At 39.3% G+C, this 15915-nt stretch overlaps 1 long non-coding RNA gene across 2 annotated transcripts in view; it reads right to left on the bottom strand.

Moving 5' to 3' along the window:
• Positions 1–2278: 2278 nt before the first annotated feature.
• Positions 2279–15915, bottom strand: part of LOC120296758 — a 30302-nt gene continuing 16665 nt past the window's right edge. The window contains exons 4-6 of one of the 2 annotated variants that reach the window (XR_005553570.1): positions 8520–8615; positions 7442–7569; positions 2279–2479 (exon numbers count right to left, since the gene is read on the bottom strand). This is a non-coding gene — a long non-coding RNA (uncharacterized LOC120296758). The remainder of the gene's footprint in view (positions 2480–7441; positions 7570–8519; positions 8616–15915) is intronic. The other variant, XR_005553569.1, reaches the window with a different exon arrangement.

The raw sequence follows: 15915 nt of genomic DNA, 5'->3' as shown, positions 1-15915 counted from the left end.
CACCCACCCATCCATCCATCCATCCATCCATCCAATTTATATGGCTACCCATCAAAGAAAATCTGGACAACGAACAAAATAAAAGCATTATTCATTAAGATGGCTTATCTAAAAGGAGATGTAACAATGACCTTGCTGTTTTGCAGCAAGCACGCCCTTTGTCTCTGATATTTAGGAACAGGAAGTCATTTGCAAATGGCTGAAGGGAAAATAGCCTTGCAAGAGACAGAATTGAACTCATTACTGTATTGAATTTGCTGCAAGGGCATCAGCATAGGGCAACTATAACTGTCTGCCCAGAAGTAAGTCAGACTAAGTTCAGTAGAGCTGACTCCCTGACACGTATGCAGGTTTATAGTTTTAACCTAATTCTCTATGAATAGGAAGCCACAAACATTTCTAGTCAAAAGTTAATAAATATAATATTTTTGAGAAATTGGACAGTTTCAAAATGGTGCGTTTCTTCCTCCTAATAGCTATAAGAACGTTAATACATGTCACTTAAATGATGCTTGGAATCTCCAAAGCATTACAAAAGTATCAGCTATTTTAACCCCAGCAGTCTCCTAAAAGGCCAGTAAGTAAGTACAACGTGCTGTTCTGAAGTGTGTTTTCTGACTTTTCTCCTTTTCCCTTCCTAAGTGTGCAGTTAAAGTTACAAACAAGGTGAATAATACATCTATGTGGTAACCATGGTAATCAGCTGTATTAACAATTTTAAATGACAGTGTATCTGCCAGGACTTCACAAAAGAAGACAAACCCTTGAATAAGAGTTGATGATTTTTCCTTTTCTGCCTAATTGCAGACCCAATTTTTGGAGGCAAATCCCATTGAAGTAATAGAAGTTGATGTCACATAAGTATTTTTTGGGATACACTGTTAGATACACTCAGGGAGGCTTCAGTGGCTTTCATTTGGAATTAAATGGCCTGGCTGTGGAAAACAAATCTAAAATTTCAAAGCTACCTAACTTTCTTTTTCTACTTTTATCTTGGAACACACTTTGTTTGCCTTAAGAATGGATATAGCATTGGATCTCTCTCTCTCTCTCTCTCTCTCTCTCTCTCTGTGTGTGTGTGTGTGTGTGTGTGTGTGTGTGTACTCAAAAGATTTGGGAGAACAGCACCTTCTAACTCAGTGTTTCTCAACCTTGACAATTTTAAGGCATGTGGACTTCAACTCCCAGAATTGGACTGCAAGGCATTCAAGGAATTCTGGGAGTTGAAGTCCACATGCCTTAAAATTGTCAAGGTTGAGAAACACTGTAAAATTTAACTCCTTCTTCCCCAACTTGGCTTCCAGGTGCATTGCGACTAGAACTTACAATCAACACAGCCAAGAATTCTGGAGGGCAGCTAATTGATAAATAGCACTCAACTTATAAACATACTGGAGAATAAAGCTGTCATGAAAGGTCAGAATCACTTTGTTTTTGTAGTACAATAGGATGATCTTTGGGGTAAGAAGTCACCCCTGCTCCGAGTCAATATTTTGGTGAAAGAAGTCTAAATGAAATCTGAATTATATAGAAAATGCCAATAGATTTTCACGGGCTACAAGATTTCCCTGTTCCGATGTGCAGACTACAACTCTACTATATAATTTTATGGAGCAAACAGTTCAAGACTATGTAGGATCCCAATTAGAATTCTGTAATGACATAATCTCCAGCTTGCATGATATGTGGAAATACTTCATTCTCCACTTAGATTTAATGGCCTCTTTTAACTTTTGGTGAAGTGTCAAGTCTAATAATTTCTATACAGGCCTAAAGTCAATATGTCATAAAGAAAAACTCTTTAGGCTAATAAAACTCATGGATATTGGATACTGAAGGTCTTCCTGATGGTCAGAATGCCCTTGAGTACAATTTTATTTAGAGAGCATACTAAAAAGCAGAGACATCACCCTGCCAACAAAAGTGCGTATAGTCCAGGCCATGGTTTTCCCAGTTGCAATGTATGGCTATGAAAGTTGGACCATAAGAAAGGCTGAGCGCCAAAGAATTGAGGCCTTTGTACTATGGTGCTGGAGAAGACTCTGCGAGTCCCTTGGACTGCAAGGCATTCAAACCAGTCAGTCCTAGAAGAGATCAACCCCGACTGCTCTTTAGAAGGCCAGATCCTGAAGTTGAAACTCAAATACTTTGGCCACCTAATGAGAAGGAAGGACTCACTGGAGAAGGGCCTAATGCTGGGAAAGATTGAGTGCAATAGAAGAAGGGGACGACAGAGAATGAGATGGCTGGATGGAGTCACTGAAGCAGTAGGTGTGAACTTAAATGGACTCCAGAAGATGGTAGAGGACAGGAAGACCTGGAGGAACGTTGTCCATGGGGTCACGATGGGTCGGATACGACTTCGCAATTAACAACAACAACAATTTTATTGCAGAGGGCTTCCTTTGATAAGGGATAATTTTACCAATGTCTCCTTTCCTTACATTCTCCAGAGGCCTTTTCCAGATATTTGCAGATCCTGTAGAAGAGAGTTAAAAGGAGAAAATGGTATAGGTTAACATTTATTTGTTTGTTTGTATCCCACCTCTATTATTTTTACAAATAACTCAAGGCAGCGAACATACAGTACATAATATTCCTTTCTTTTTTTATTCCCCCCCCCCAACAACAATCCTGTGAGATTGGCCCATAGTCACCCAACTGCCTTTCATGGTTAAGGTGGGACTTGAACTCACAGTCTGTGCCTTAACCACTAGACCAACTGGCTAAACATTACCTTCCCCTTCTTTCCAGGTAGAATCCACTTCTCTAACCGAAGAAAGATGGTCTATACTATACCTATCAAAAAGTTAGATGACCCTGAATCTGAATTAAGAACAGATAGAGAAAAAAGAAAAGAAAAATCATGTACAATAAGTGTGTGTGTTATATGCCTATGTTGGTATGAAAGTGAGAGAGATTTGTAGATTCGTAGGAATGAGGAAATTGGTACCCATAAGCATTACTGTATCCACTGAGTTCCCCTTTGTATTCATTAGACTCCATGGACCCCTTCTGATTATTGCTATTGCTTGCAGACAATTGAAAATAAAAATGGTAGGTGACTGGAACTGTTTGAAATAATGGCCATTTGCCCAGAAGAATCCCTAAGCTAAGAGAGACAGTTTGGTGTATAATTAAGACACCAAGCCAGAAACCAGGAGACAGGGAATTCTAGTCCCGCCTTAGGCATGAAAGGCAGATGGTTGGCTTTTGGCCATTCACTCTTTCTCAGCCCAACTCACCTGACAGGATTGATGTTGAGGGCAAAAAAATAGGAGGAGGAAGTATTACTTACTCTATGTTCACTGTCTTGAGATATTTATAAAAATAATAAGGATGGAATTAAAAAAAAGGCTAAGCTAAACAGCAGAGAACCTCTTGGTAGGCCATAGGAAGTGGCAGGAAATTACTTCACCAGACTTCCTCTTATTAAAAGAGGCCTACCTTCCCATCAGCAGCCATTTTATAAGAGTATCTACAACATTCCTCAGAACGATAAAAGCTACAAAAAGGTTTCTTCTTTCTGGCTATTGAGAAGAAATCAAAAAGGAAAAACAGGATTCTATCTCGACCTCTTAGCTATCTGCCATTCAAAACCATTATCACTCAGTTCTTATTATGTATTGCATTACACTGTGCACTAAATGAGTATGGTACTTTGATTTTTTTTTATTAAAGGCTGATAATAACAGAAATAACCATGCTGAATCCATCACAATACAGCAGCAAATATGTCCCATTAGCCATTCAGCCCATTAAGATGATTTTTCCTTTGCTAAAGGTTTAACCTTTTTCTGCCTATGGAATGAATTAACCAATTTGGGGCAGTTGTCTCTGGACCAATGCAAGGAGGAGACTCCAACCTTGGCTCAATGTGACATTGTATGATATTGTCAAGCACCCCCTCTTCCTGAATCTAAAATGACTTTCTTTCTTTGAGGGGGGGCTCACTCTTTTTTCTTACCAATTTGGCACCCAAGCCCCCAGACAGCCTATTACAAGGAATGAAAAGGATTAGCTTTTTTTGGCAGGATCTCACGGCATGAGAAGCAGGGGAAGGAGGAAAATACTTGTTTTAGATGTAGTCTCATTTTTTTTGTTTACATTATTAGAGTGGACATTTAAGATAGATCATCAATACCAAATGGCTTCTCACTGTCTAAAATCCTGGAATTCATTTAAAGTGTTTTATAGAATCTGTTTTGTGTCAGGCAACAGTAAAATACGTCTCCCTCTGGTGGCCAACTTTATAAACAGAAGAGGTGACCTTTTGACCTACTGATACATTCCAATTTACAGGAAAAAAGTCAAATTCCAAATAACATCTCTACCCTTCCAGCCTAATACATCACTTTTAATTACATGATTCTCATTTGGTTCAGTGAAAGGCAATTTTTTCCCCCTTCCTTTTAAAACAGACAAGTGCTTCTGGTATTGAGCTGTGGCATTGTATTTTTTACTCTGCTGCTCTTGTCCGTGTTAACTTTGTTTTTATTTTTTGCTGTTGTTCTATTTCTCTAATTGGCCTGGAATGGTCAGAACTTGTCTCTGGATTGCTACTGTGGTTTTAGCTGGAAGTTAGTTAGGATTTCTTATTTATCGTGAATATTATGAAATAGCTTTTATTTTTTCCAACTGTAAAAGCTACTGCTTGTGTATAATGCGAGCAATATGTTGTAGACATTATAAATAATATGTCTCTTAATATAGTCCCACAGATATTCAAAATATAAAATCAGATGCCCTGTTTCTATAGAAAAAACATCCCGCTAATATGACTATTCTCCAATATCCATCCTTCCTTCCTTCCTTCCTTCCTTCCTTCCTTCCTTCCTTCCTTCCTTCCTTCCTTCCATCCTTCCATCCATCCATCCATCCATCCATCCATCCTTGTGACTGAAGTTAGATTTATTATTTTTTGCACATTTCACGATTTAGTCTTTTTACATATAGAAGAGTCTCAGGAATCAAAGGAGAGGTGGGGGAACAGCAATTGCAGTATCAAAAAAAATGAAGAAAAAAAGTTAACTAATACAGCATTCAATAAACTATGAAAAAAACAAAATGGGAAATCTAAGAGGCTGCAAGTAACAATGCCTTCATTTAGCAAACTTCTGAATTCAAAAATGCAAATAGATGTAATTATTCATCAGGAGGAGGAGGAGGAGAAAGCTAATGGGAGACTACAGGAATGGAAATTGACTTAAGATTATTGTGACAAAGAGTAAGAAAAGAGAGGAAGAGATGTAGATCAGAGGTTTTACATTTTACTCTAATGGCCTGCGGAATTCTCAAGATGAGCTGGGCTTCAACTCATACAATTTCCAGCTGATACAGAAGCTACCAGGACAGAGAAGACTGCCTAATAGGATAAACTTTCCACATAGTATTACTGAGCCACAGCATGGATAAGCATAATGTTAGTTTTCATTTTAGACCTGGGCACAAACTCCTGCCTGCCTGTGTTTAGCAACTTTGCCTTTTATTAAATTTAATCATTTCCCCCTGTGGCTTAAAATTGAGGGCATTTCCTGTTTAAATTCAATTACTTTCCCATTTAGATTGAATACTGATAATACTAATAATAATATTTTAACTTTGCATAACTGTAACCTGATAAGCGTGAATAGGAATCGTATGGCAGTGAAACAGAGTGGCTTCTAAAAATGATATATGAATTTATTAATAAAAAGAAAAGATTTTATTGCAGCTTTTATGAAAATTTAAGCTGTTCCTATTAAAAATGAAGGGAAGGGAAGTAAGGGGACATTCTCTTCCTTTGGAAATCAATTATATTTACTTAATTGCACGATATATAAAATCTGTATATTGTTGCTCTGAGTTTATTCTGTGGGTCCCTATTAACAAGATTATGTCCCATTTCAATTCAAATTAAAAGCTATCAAATATTTCTGGGTAAAGAGGAAAATAAAAGATGTATTTTGTAAGTTGAGGGCCATGATTCATATTCAATGTTCTCCATCCCACTTTGGTTAAGAATCAGAACAGTTGTTTCTTTCCTCTACTTTTTTTTGGGGGGGGGTTGGGCCAACTAATCAAATATTAATTCCATAACAACTACATTTGCTTCTATTCTCATAAATGCATTTATGATACTCTTTCCTCCTTTTGTGTCTGGGGAAATGATTTGAGTAACTATCAGAAATGGATAATTGATACCTGATAATTGATACAATTGAGCTCAAAATTTCTGTTGCTAAGTGAGACATTTGTCACTTGAGTTTTGTCCCATTTTATGACTTTTCTTGACACAGTTGTTAAGTGAATCACTGCAGTTGCCAAATTAGTGATAGGGTTGTTAAGTGAATCTGGCTTTCCCATTGATTCTGCTTGTCAAAAGGTCATAAAATGTGATCACGTGACCCCAGGGATACTGCAGCCATCATAAATATGAACCGGTTGCCAAATGTCCTAATTTTGATCACCTGTCAATAGGGATGCTGCAACGGTTGTTAAGTGTGAAAAATGAAGCATTGTAAGTTGAGGCCTTTGAACTATGGTGCTGGAGAAGACTCCTGCGAGTCCCTTGGACTACAAGGCGTTCAAACCGGTCAGTGCTAGAAGAGATCAACCCTGGCTGCTCTTTAGAAGACCAGATCCTGAAGTTGAAACTCAGATACTTTGGCCACCTAATGAGAAAGAAGAACTCACTGGAGAAGAGCCTAATGCTGGGAAAGATTGAGGGCAATAGAAGAATGGGACAACAGAGAATGAGATGGCTGGATGGAGTCACTGAAGCAGTAGGTGTGAACTTAAATGGACTCCAGAAGATGGTAGAGGACAGGAAGACCTGGAGGAACGTTGTCCATGGGGTCGCGATGGGTCGGACACGACTTTGCAATTAACAACAACAACAAAGTTGAGGCCTACCTGTATTTTGAACAAATCAAACACAAAGGGAATCAGGACTGACAAGTGGACCTTGAAACATACAACATCCAAGAGCTCAAGTAGAAATTGTCAATCGCAATTTTTTTTTCTGAGAAAAAAAGTCTCTGTATATTCCTCTCTGTCTGGGCCAAACTAATTGCCAACCTGATCAGGAAAGTCAGGGAAGTTCTTCAGTGATAAATTAAAATAACACAGAATCTGATAAGGCGGCCTCAGTCAGAGGTCAGCAATTCTGACAGTGGTCACCATGTTTGCCACAAAGTCAATAGATCTTGTATATCTTTAAATGTTCACAGTCCAGACAAGCAATTAAGAGCTTAACTTAAACATTTGAGTCTTGGTTTATTCTAGGTTGTGAATGAGCTACACATTTGCACAGATCATAGTTTCCCACACACGAAGAAAACCTTGTTCGTGGTTAGTCACCACCCTTGCCCAGATAGGGCTTTGAGGGTTGGGGAATGTTAATATAATTTTCTGGCTCAAAAAAACCAGCAGAATGTAGATAGCACAATGCTTAACATACCAATAAATACTGTATGTTTGTAGGTACATTGAACATTACATGCAGCAAAACATGCTTTTGCTCTCCTGTGGGAGTGGAAGAATGTCGTAGGAAGGATGTCATTCTAATAAGCTCCATTGTTTAGAATCCTGAAAAAGAAATTCTGTTTCAAAATATTATTAAATAATGTAAGTCGAAAGCTATGATTTTAGTTGTAGCTAAGAACTATGATTAGGAGGTCATAGATACAGTATTTAGATTTAGATTTAGATTTAGATTCTAAAATATATGAAAAATGATTGCAGGAACTGCGTATGTCTAATCTAGTGAAGAGAAGGACGAGGGGGGACATGATATCAATGTTCCAATATCTCGGGGGCTGCCACAAAGAAGAGGGAATCAAGCTATTCTCCAAAGCGACTGAGGGCAGGACAAGAAGCAACGGATGGAAACTAATCAAGGAGAGAAGCAACCTAGAACTAAGGAGAAACTTCCTGACAGTCAGAACAATTAACCAGTGAAACAAATTGCCTTTAAAAATTGTGGGTTCCCCAATACTGGAGGCTTTTAAGAAGAGACTGGACAGTGTTCTACCAGAAATAGTATAGGTCTCCTGCGAGAACAGATGTTTGGACTAGATGACCTCCAAGTTCCCTTCCAACTCTATTACTATTACAACCTGTTATAACTGTTTAACCCATGGGGAAATAATATCTCCATTAAGAAAACTGGGTGAATCTGTTTGCTTAAATGTTTAGAGAACTGCAAAATGCTTACAGAAAAAAGCATGCAATGTGTTTGGGATATTTAAAACCTTTTAGCCGAATTTTCTATTTTAAAAATTCTCTGAATATTTAACAAAACAATATTTGTAACACAACTTCCATTTAAAAAACATAATTTGAAAATTCAGCCTGTACATTAATCCATCAGGAGAATGAAAACTAGTAGAAAGAACAACTAAGTAAAGTCAGTAACTGTCAGAGGAAACCAGGTCTTCAACTTACGCCTAAAAACTGAGAAAGAGCTATAACTAGATGGGCTTTAGGAAGTAAGAACTTTTGCAAAATGGGAATGACCATTAAAAGGGCTCACTTACCTTTGGAATAGTAGATCTCTGCAAGCAGATCCGGATCTAGGGAGGAGAGGAGGCTTGGAGGAAAGCTCTCTAGCTGCTTTTCAAGTTAGGCAGATGCTATAAAAGGAAGTTTACAGTAAGTAAACAGCTGATATCTTAGTATGTGGCCATCATTGAAACAGCTACTATTATTATGTGTACCCTTCAAGCCATGTACATGGCGGAGATTTCTTTTATCATGATGTCAACCAAGTGTTACGAACAGACAGATCAGCTCTTCTCTGAGTTGCCTCTAAGTTGCTTCTTGCTTTCTTAATTAGTAGTTTGCTTTGTTCTTTTTTTAAAACGAAAGGGCTAATTATGACTCTTTGCCACCAGAAGTTCAGAGGATTTCTGTAGATTCATCTGATTTCCTCTTTTCAGTATTAGAACCCAACCAATTTGACACAGATCTCTTCCAAACTACAGGTAATCCAGGACCTGCGACTACTTAGCAATGGCTTGAAATTACAAGACTCCCAAAAAAAGGTATTTATAATTTAGATTCCAAGTTCTGATATTTATCACCATCACGCATGGTCATGGGACCACATTTTGGGCACTTGGCAACCGGCCCACATTTGCAGCACCCATGGTCAGGTGACCACAGTTTAGGGCATTTTTACTGAACACCAGTGCTGTTTCTGTTTTCTGGCAATAACAACAACAACACACCCCATAGTGAACAGTGGGCTCACTTAACAACCACAGTGTTGCTTAATGACTGTGGAATGTGCTTAACAACCTCTGCGAAAAAGGTAATAAAATCAGGCATGGTGACATAGTGACCTGCTTAATGACTATCATGACTTATAACTAAAATGGTTGTAAGTTGAGGACTACCTGCACATAATGTTTCAATCTAGTCCATTCCTTTCCTTACTGCCATGAGGCAATCAGTACCACGTGCAGTTGAGCAATAGGACATACAAAAAAAAATGACATCCATACAGTTTCCTCCTATCAGTGAACAGTGACATTTAGTTTTTAAAACATTTGAGCATTCAGAGTAAGGAAAACTGCAAAACTGTGAAGACATGGTGCCACTGAAGTTGTGTTCTTTTGCTTGGTAGAGAAATGATAACATAAAACAACAGCAGCTTAACATCTATGGAGATTGGGAGGAGGCAGAATTAGGCAACAATTCTGACCGAAGCAAAACAACCCAAGAGAGGGTCCAATGTGTGTACTGGAAAATTGGCTGCTATGGCTGTCCCATTAAACCATAATAAATCTCAAAATAAATCAGCTCAGCTGCCAAACATGGGATCATATGGGTGTGAAGTTGATCTATTTTTCCCATATTTGAATTAAAATTCTTCAATAACAATAACAGAGTGAAATCTGCAGGACATTGGGTTTGCGAAAACTGAGCTAGTGCATACATACTTGGATCATTTCCTGAACTAAAGCATTAGAGCAGCGGTGTCAAACTCGCAATGTCATGTGACATGTCATGATGTATTGCAACTTTTTTTCCATTGCTGCAATGGAAAATTAGAGCAGATATAAGAGGTACAGCCACTAGGTGCTTATATACACTACTTTAAGATGTTTGGATACCTCATCTTTCTACCTGGACATCTTAGATTAGGTCAGAAGAATTGATGATCCTCCAATTAGTTTAAGTTCTGGCCAGCACGGTCAACAAATAAGTAGGGAAGAAATTGTAAGTTAGCACTGCGTTAAGGACTATAAATCCCAACCAGTCCAAATTAGTTGTTCTGATTGATCCCAATCAAACTAAATAATGACAACTAAGTTAATAGTTTAGCGAGTTAAAAATAAACAATTACACTCATTTGGGAAAGAAAGTTCGGTCAATAAATAATCATCTTGTGAAGCCAAAAAAGCTTTTCAAGATTGCAGGTGGTAACCATCTGATTGTTTGGTACAAGTCATCTCTAGCAAGTTGAACAGGAGACTGGCAGAGCTTATTCTACAAAGGCAGTATTCTGAAATTCCTGATTGTTGTTGACTATCCTCAAGTTTTCTTTTAGCCAAGCATGATGTCCAAATAGTTGAAATCACTGTGTTTATAATTATTTATAAAGTATATAAATCTTAAAGATATACTGAAACAGATGGAGTTTGGTAACCATCAGTAGGAACCACAATTAACTATACAACTGTACAACTGATCCCACTTCTGCCTTTCATCATGGCATTTATACATTTAAAAAAGCAAAGGGGCAGGATAATGGTTGAGAATTTTGTCAATTTGTGCTAGAACATCTATGCCATTATTACGTTGGGCAAAATATCCAACTGTGCAGATTGGTAGAGTTCTATCTAACGTGGAAGTGGATACAACAAGATGTTGTTGGCAGAGGAACACGCTGCACTGCAAACACAGAGTGCAGGATGCCTGTTGGATGCCTATATTCTTCATTAACAGACACTCAGGCTGGGCTGTCTCCTTCTACCTATCCCCAAGGCCAACTACCATGAACTTTGGGACTATATGTGACAGGAAATCTATGAAAGCATTCTCATAGGCAACATTCTATGACACAAGAACATTATGTTGCAAGCTCCACCGGGGATTAATATGGTCAGACTGGCTGGAGTTGTAACTTGTCTTATCTGAACGATGCCAAGTTAGGAAAGTCTGAGCTGAATAAATCCAGAACTGCAGTAGGACAATCCTATTTTGCACTATGAGTTCTCAGCCACCATCGTATCTCTGATAATGTCCGCCTTTAAAGCATTTAAGGTCTAATGTATGCCATGATCTGCATGGTAGAGAGAAAAAAATACAAATACAGATGAAAATTTTACACCGGATAATTAGCATATTGGCATTTTTATTCCTTTTTGGGGGATGGCTGCCCTTACTATGTCCCTTTGAGCTGGAAGTACTATGTGGCTGCCATAAATAGCAATAGCATTTAGACTTATATACTGCTTCATAGTACTTTACAGCCCTCTCTAAGCAGTTTACAGAGTCATTATATTTCCCCCAATAATCTGGGTCCTCATTTTACTGACCTCGGAAGGCTGGAAGGCTGAGTCAACCTTGAACTGGTCAGGATTGAACTCCTGGCAGTCGATAGAATTAGCCTGCAATACTGCCTTCTGACCACTGTGCCACTCTGCTCTTGTCAAGCTATATTGCAGAGAACACTGTTGCCAAACTGAAGTGGTAATATATGCGTATAAAAGTGGGTTTTCTTTTTTTACAGAAAGAAAACAAGCACACACACCCCCGATGTAATTTGAAACAAAAGATCCTGAATGCGAGGGATTTGCAATCAGAGGTCTAGTAAATCACACAATAAGCTTTTCAGAAGTTGCTAATGCACCAGTGATCAGGGCAAGACTGGTCTCCTTCACAAAGAAAGAGGAGAAAAGAAGCAGCCCTACAGTTCAGGTTATAAAATGAAGCTCTATCTTTTCTTGTCTATGAGCCTTTGATGGGAAGAATAATGTTTTTTGTGTCACTAAGCACAAAATCAAATCAGAAAGGTGACTGACATGTAAGCCCACTTCAGCATTTCTATGTTATGGAAGAATAGGAAAAGGAGTACAGTTCTTATACTGCCGGCTGTATAGTACAGCAGCTAAGAGCTCAGATTCATCTTCTCCCCAAATTTTGCCTCTGGTTCTGCCATCTGTTCACTAGGGAACCTTAGGCTAGATTTTAGTTCTCAGCCTTAGCCAATATACAATCTGGGGAAAATAATACAGATTGATTTTAACATGGCTGTGCTATGGATTGCAGACTAGTATCTGCTAATATGTTAAAAAAAGTTCAGAAGTACCGTGCATGTGCTAGGTGTGAGTTGCTTCATGTCAGATTGACCAACAGAGCATTTTAGCTTTTGTCCTCTACAACATTTCAATTTATAGAGAGGCGTGTAAGATTTTCAGAGTTCCAGATGGCATCGGAGTTTTGCTCTCTTTCCTGCCCTCCTTGTATACAATACCTTCATAACTTACTCTCTCTGGCAGACACTAGTCATTTTTGAAGATATGTTTGTATATGCCTATGAACCACCTGTCCTCCCTCAAATTGTCATTTCTTTTTAAAAAACGCCTTCCTCTATGTTCAGTTTTTTTCTGCAAGATCTTCCCTTGTTGATTAACCTCTTCTTCAGAGTCAACTGCTACACACAAGGAGCTCTTGATTTCCATGCTTCCTAAAAGATCTCTCAGTCTAAGGCTGGGGTTCTGCATCACTGCATGTCAGGGAACATACGTGTCTATCATTTGGAGATGGAGATGGTTGCCCAGCTGTTGCATTTATACTTCTGCGAATGGTAACATCATTTGAATGTGTCTTGCCTTCTACCTGCTTCCCAACAGGAAGTCATATTAACCAATCAGCATGCAGGACACACAACTCCACCCAACGCATAGTTCAGATTTGGGAGGTGTGCACATTGGCCTGTCTGCAACTTACACTTTTTATCCATCAACCCCTTGCAACGTAGGTATGGATTGACGCTTACACACATTTGTGGACAAGTTTAAACCAAGCTTAAGATGTGAAGCCTACCACGATGATCCATCTTGTCTGAAGATCAAGAATTATATCTTCAACCTAATTTATCAGTTTCTTTAAATGGAAATATCAAATCCTCATCCCATCTGTTCAATTTACTTTGTCTTTTTCATCTTCTACTGATTTTTTTTCAATAAAATGAAGCAGAAGCTGCAAGACATTTGAATTATATAAAACAATAGCTGATGTGTATATGCATTTGTACATGTATGTGTCTGTGTGTTTAAAAACAAAGTATAAAATTAAAATTAGCATCAAGCCTCTGGAAGTTTTTGAACCATTTTTACAATGATCACTTCTCTGTTGCTTAGCCTTTCCATCTCACCCTGGATCTCTAATATAATGTGGAGGCAAACTGAAATGCTGCCCTATTTCTTTACTTTTCCGGTGTACATGAATATATTCTCAGACAAGGGACTTGGCTTAGTTTATGTCTTCCTGGTGGTAGAACTTGAGTCTAAGGCAGTGATGGCGGACCTTTTAGAGACCGAGTGCCCAAACCGCAACCCAAAACCCACTTATTTATCGCAAAGTGCCAGGGCCGCATCAGCATTGTGGTGCCCTCGGGGTGGGGATGGGCATGGGCATGGGCGTGGCCCACTGGGTGGGCGTGGCTGTGGTGGTCACGGCAGACTGAGTGTCATGGCAGGGGTGGGTGTGACCACCTTGATGTTGCTCGTGGGGAGGATGCCTATGGGGGCTGGGCAGGATTGAGGGAGATCCAGGGGATCTCTGGTGGGTGGGGCGGTGGGCAGGAGACTCATCCTGCAGACTGAGGCAGGGGATAAGAAGGAGGTATCATTGCTGCGGGGCAAAGCGAGGCAGGGGCGGCTGCTGTCTGACACCAACAGCCACTGCACACAGAGGACAGCGAGTGCATGGGGGCATGCTCTACCACCTCTACTCGAGCTTGCTAGCCAGCTGCTTCGCCTCCTTTGTGCTGGGTGGGGCTGCCACTCCGGGCGACAGCGGTAGCCTAATGGACCTGTGTGAGCTAGTGGTGGCAGCAGGTGTGCCCACAGAGAGGGCTCTGAGTGCCACCTTTGGCACGCGTGCCATAAGTTCGTCATCACTGGTCTAAGGAGTCCTGACCCCAGTGGCTGGCCCAATATGAAATTTCTTTTCCTGTTTGTATATTCAGTATTTAAAATATAGTGGTAAGACATTATTCTTTAATCCACACAACAAAGAAGCAAGCTTTGGAAATGATAAGCATACTCCATTCCAAACATTATCTGACTGACATCTTCTGAAGATCAGTCTGAGTTTGGTATATGAAATAAAGATCGAAGTTTATAAATAAACATGAGAGGGGGTGGGGTAGGTCCTGGGTTTGGTGTTTTTAAAAAAGAAATATCTGGTAGAAAATCTCATATTAACAATGTGAAAAAAATACCATGACACTAAACATCATGTAGAGTCCTTGATGCTCTCTGAGCTTGGTTGTTTGCTTGCAGGCAGTTTGCTATCAGACTAGGTAACAACTTCAGTGCTAGAAGGGAGAGGGTTTGCTTACTGTTTATATGCAGTAGCTTGCCCTGTCAATGTTGGTTGGAGTGTTCTTTATAGTTCCTTGATTAAGCTGTTCCTTACTGCTTGATTGTTTGACTGAGCTGGTGGTTCCTTGATTACTGCCTGTTGTTTATTCCCTGACTGTTTCTCTGGTATTAATCCTGATGTTAATCTCTACTTGTCTGAGTGTTGTCTGGCGAGAAGGTATTCCAATTCTTTTTTTAGCTTTTTTATTGTCCCTCTTTTGAATGGTATATAAATTTTCTTTATCTCTATGTGCCTGTTGATGGCTGATTTGTCTGAGTCCCTATTTTTCAGGAACTCCCTAACATACTTGGATTTAGTTTCCCAGCTGAAATTATGCTTAAGTCGATCCATGTGCTGTGAAATTAAGGCATTGTTATTGTGTTTTCTGATTGTCAGTTGGTGTTGATTGATGCGCTCTGCTAGTCTTCTGCCTATTGTCCTACATAGTGGCTGTTACAGACCTTACACTGTATATTGTAGGTAACACCACTGTTTTTTTCTTCTTGGGTTATTGGGTCCTTTGGTTTACTTAAGATGTTCCAGAGGGCTTTAGTTGGTTTATGTGCTATGACGATGCCCAGGTGCTTGTAATAATCTGCTAGTTGTTTCCAAGATGTTTTTGATGTATGGCAGTGTTATCTTTTTCATAGCTTTTATGAATAATATTCTTACACAGCTCTTCTTGTGGGAGTTTGGGTTATTACTTTGGTGTTAGTGTGGGTAGTTTTTCAATAACTTTTAACTTGCTGCCATTTCCTCTGCTGACAGGGATGCCTAGGAAGGTATTGTATTGTTGTTTTTTTTCTTCCTAAAGTGAATTTTATTCCTCTGAAAATAATATTGATTGCTTCATGTGTCTTCTTAATTGTTCTTTTTTTATTATGACAAAGGTTGGTCTACATACTGGATCCATACATAAGCCAGCAATAAATTCCCAGACAACCAGGGATTACCGTATTTTTACGTGTAAAAGATGCTATTTTTTTCCTGCAAACACCCTCTTCAAAAATCAAGTGTGCCTTATACACAGAAAAATAATGGTAACCTCCACAGCCCAGGGCATGCCTGTCTGGGTTGCCATGCTGCTTGGTGCAGGTGTCAAGCCCCTGTGGGCTTGCCACTAACAGGAGGGGGGAGGGGGCAAGATCTTCTGCTGGCTGAACTTGTGGATTTGCCAGCTCAGATATTTGATACTCCGCCAAACAGCTGATCGGTGCAGAAAGCGTCTTATACACAGGTGCGTCTTATAGACGGAAAAATACCTTAATACCAAGATTATCCCCAGACAAACAAGCAGTAAACAATAGCCTAATCAAGGAACTACCAAGGAGA

The sequence above is a fragment of the Crotalus tigris genome, unplaced genomic scaffold (assembly GCF_016545835.1).
Source record: "Crotalus tigris isolate CLP2741 ecotype Arizona unplaced genomic scaffold, ASM1654583v1 scf7180000021471.419163, whole genome shotgun sequence".
Classification (NCBI taxonomy): domain Eukaryota; kingdom Metazoa; phylum Chordata; class Lepidosauria; order Squamata; family Viperidae; genus Crotalus; species Crotalus tigris.
This window is presented reverse-complemented; position numbering and strand designations above follow the sequence as displayed.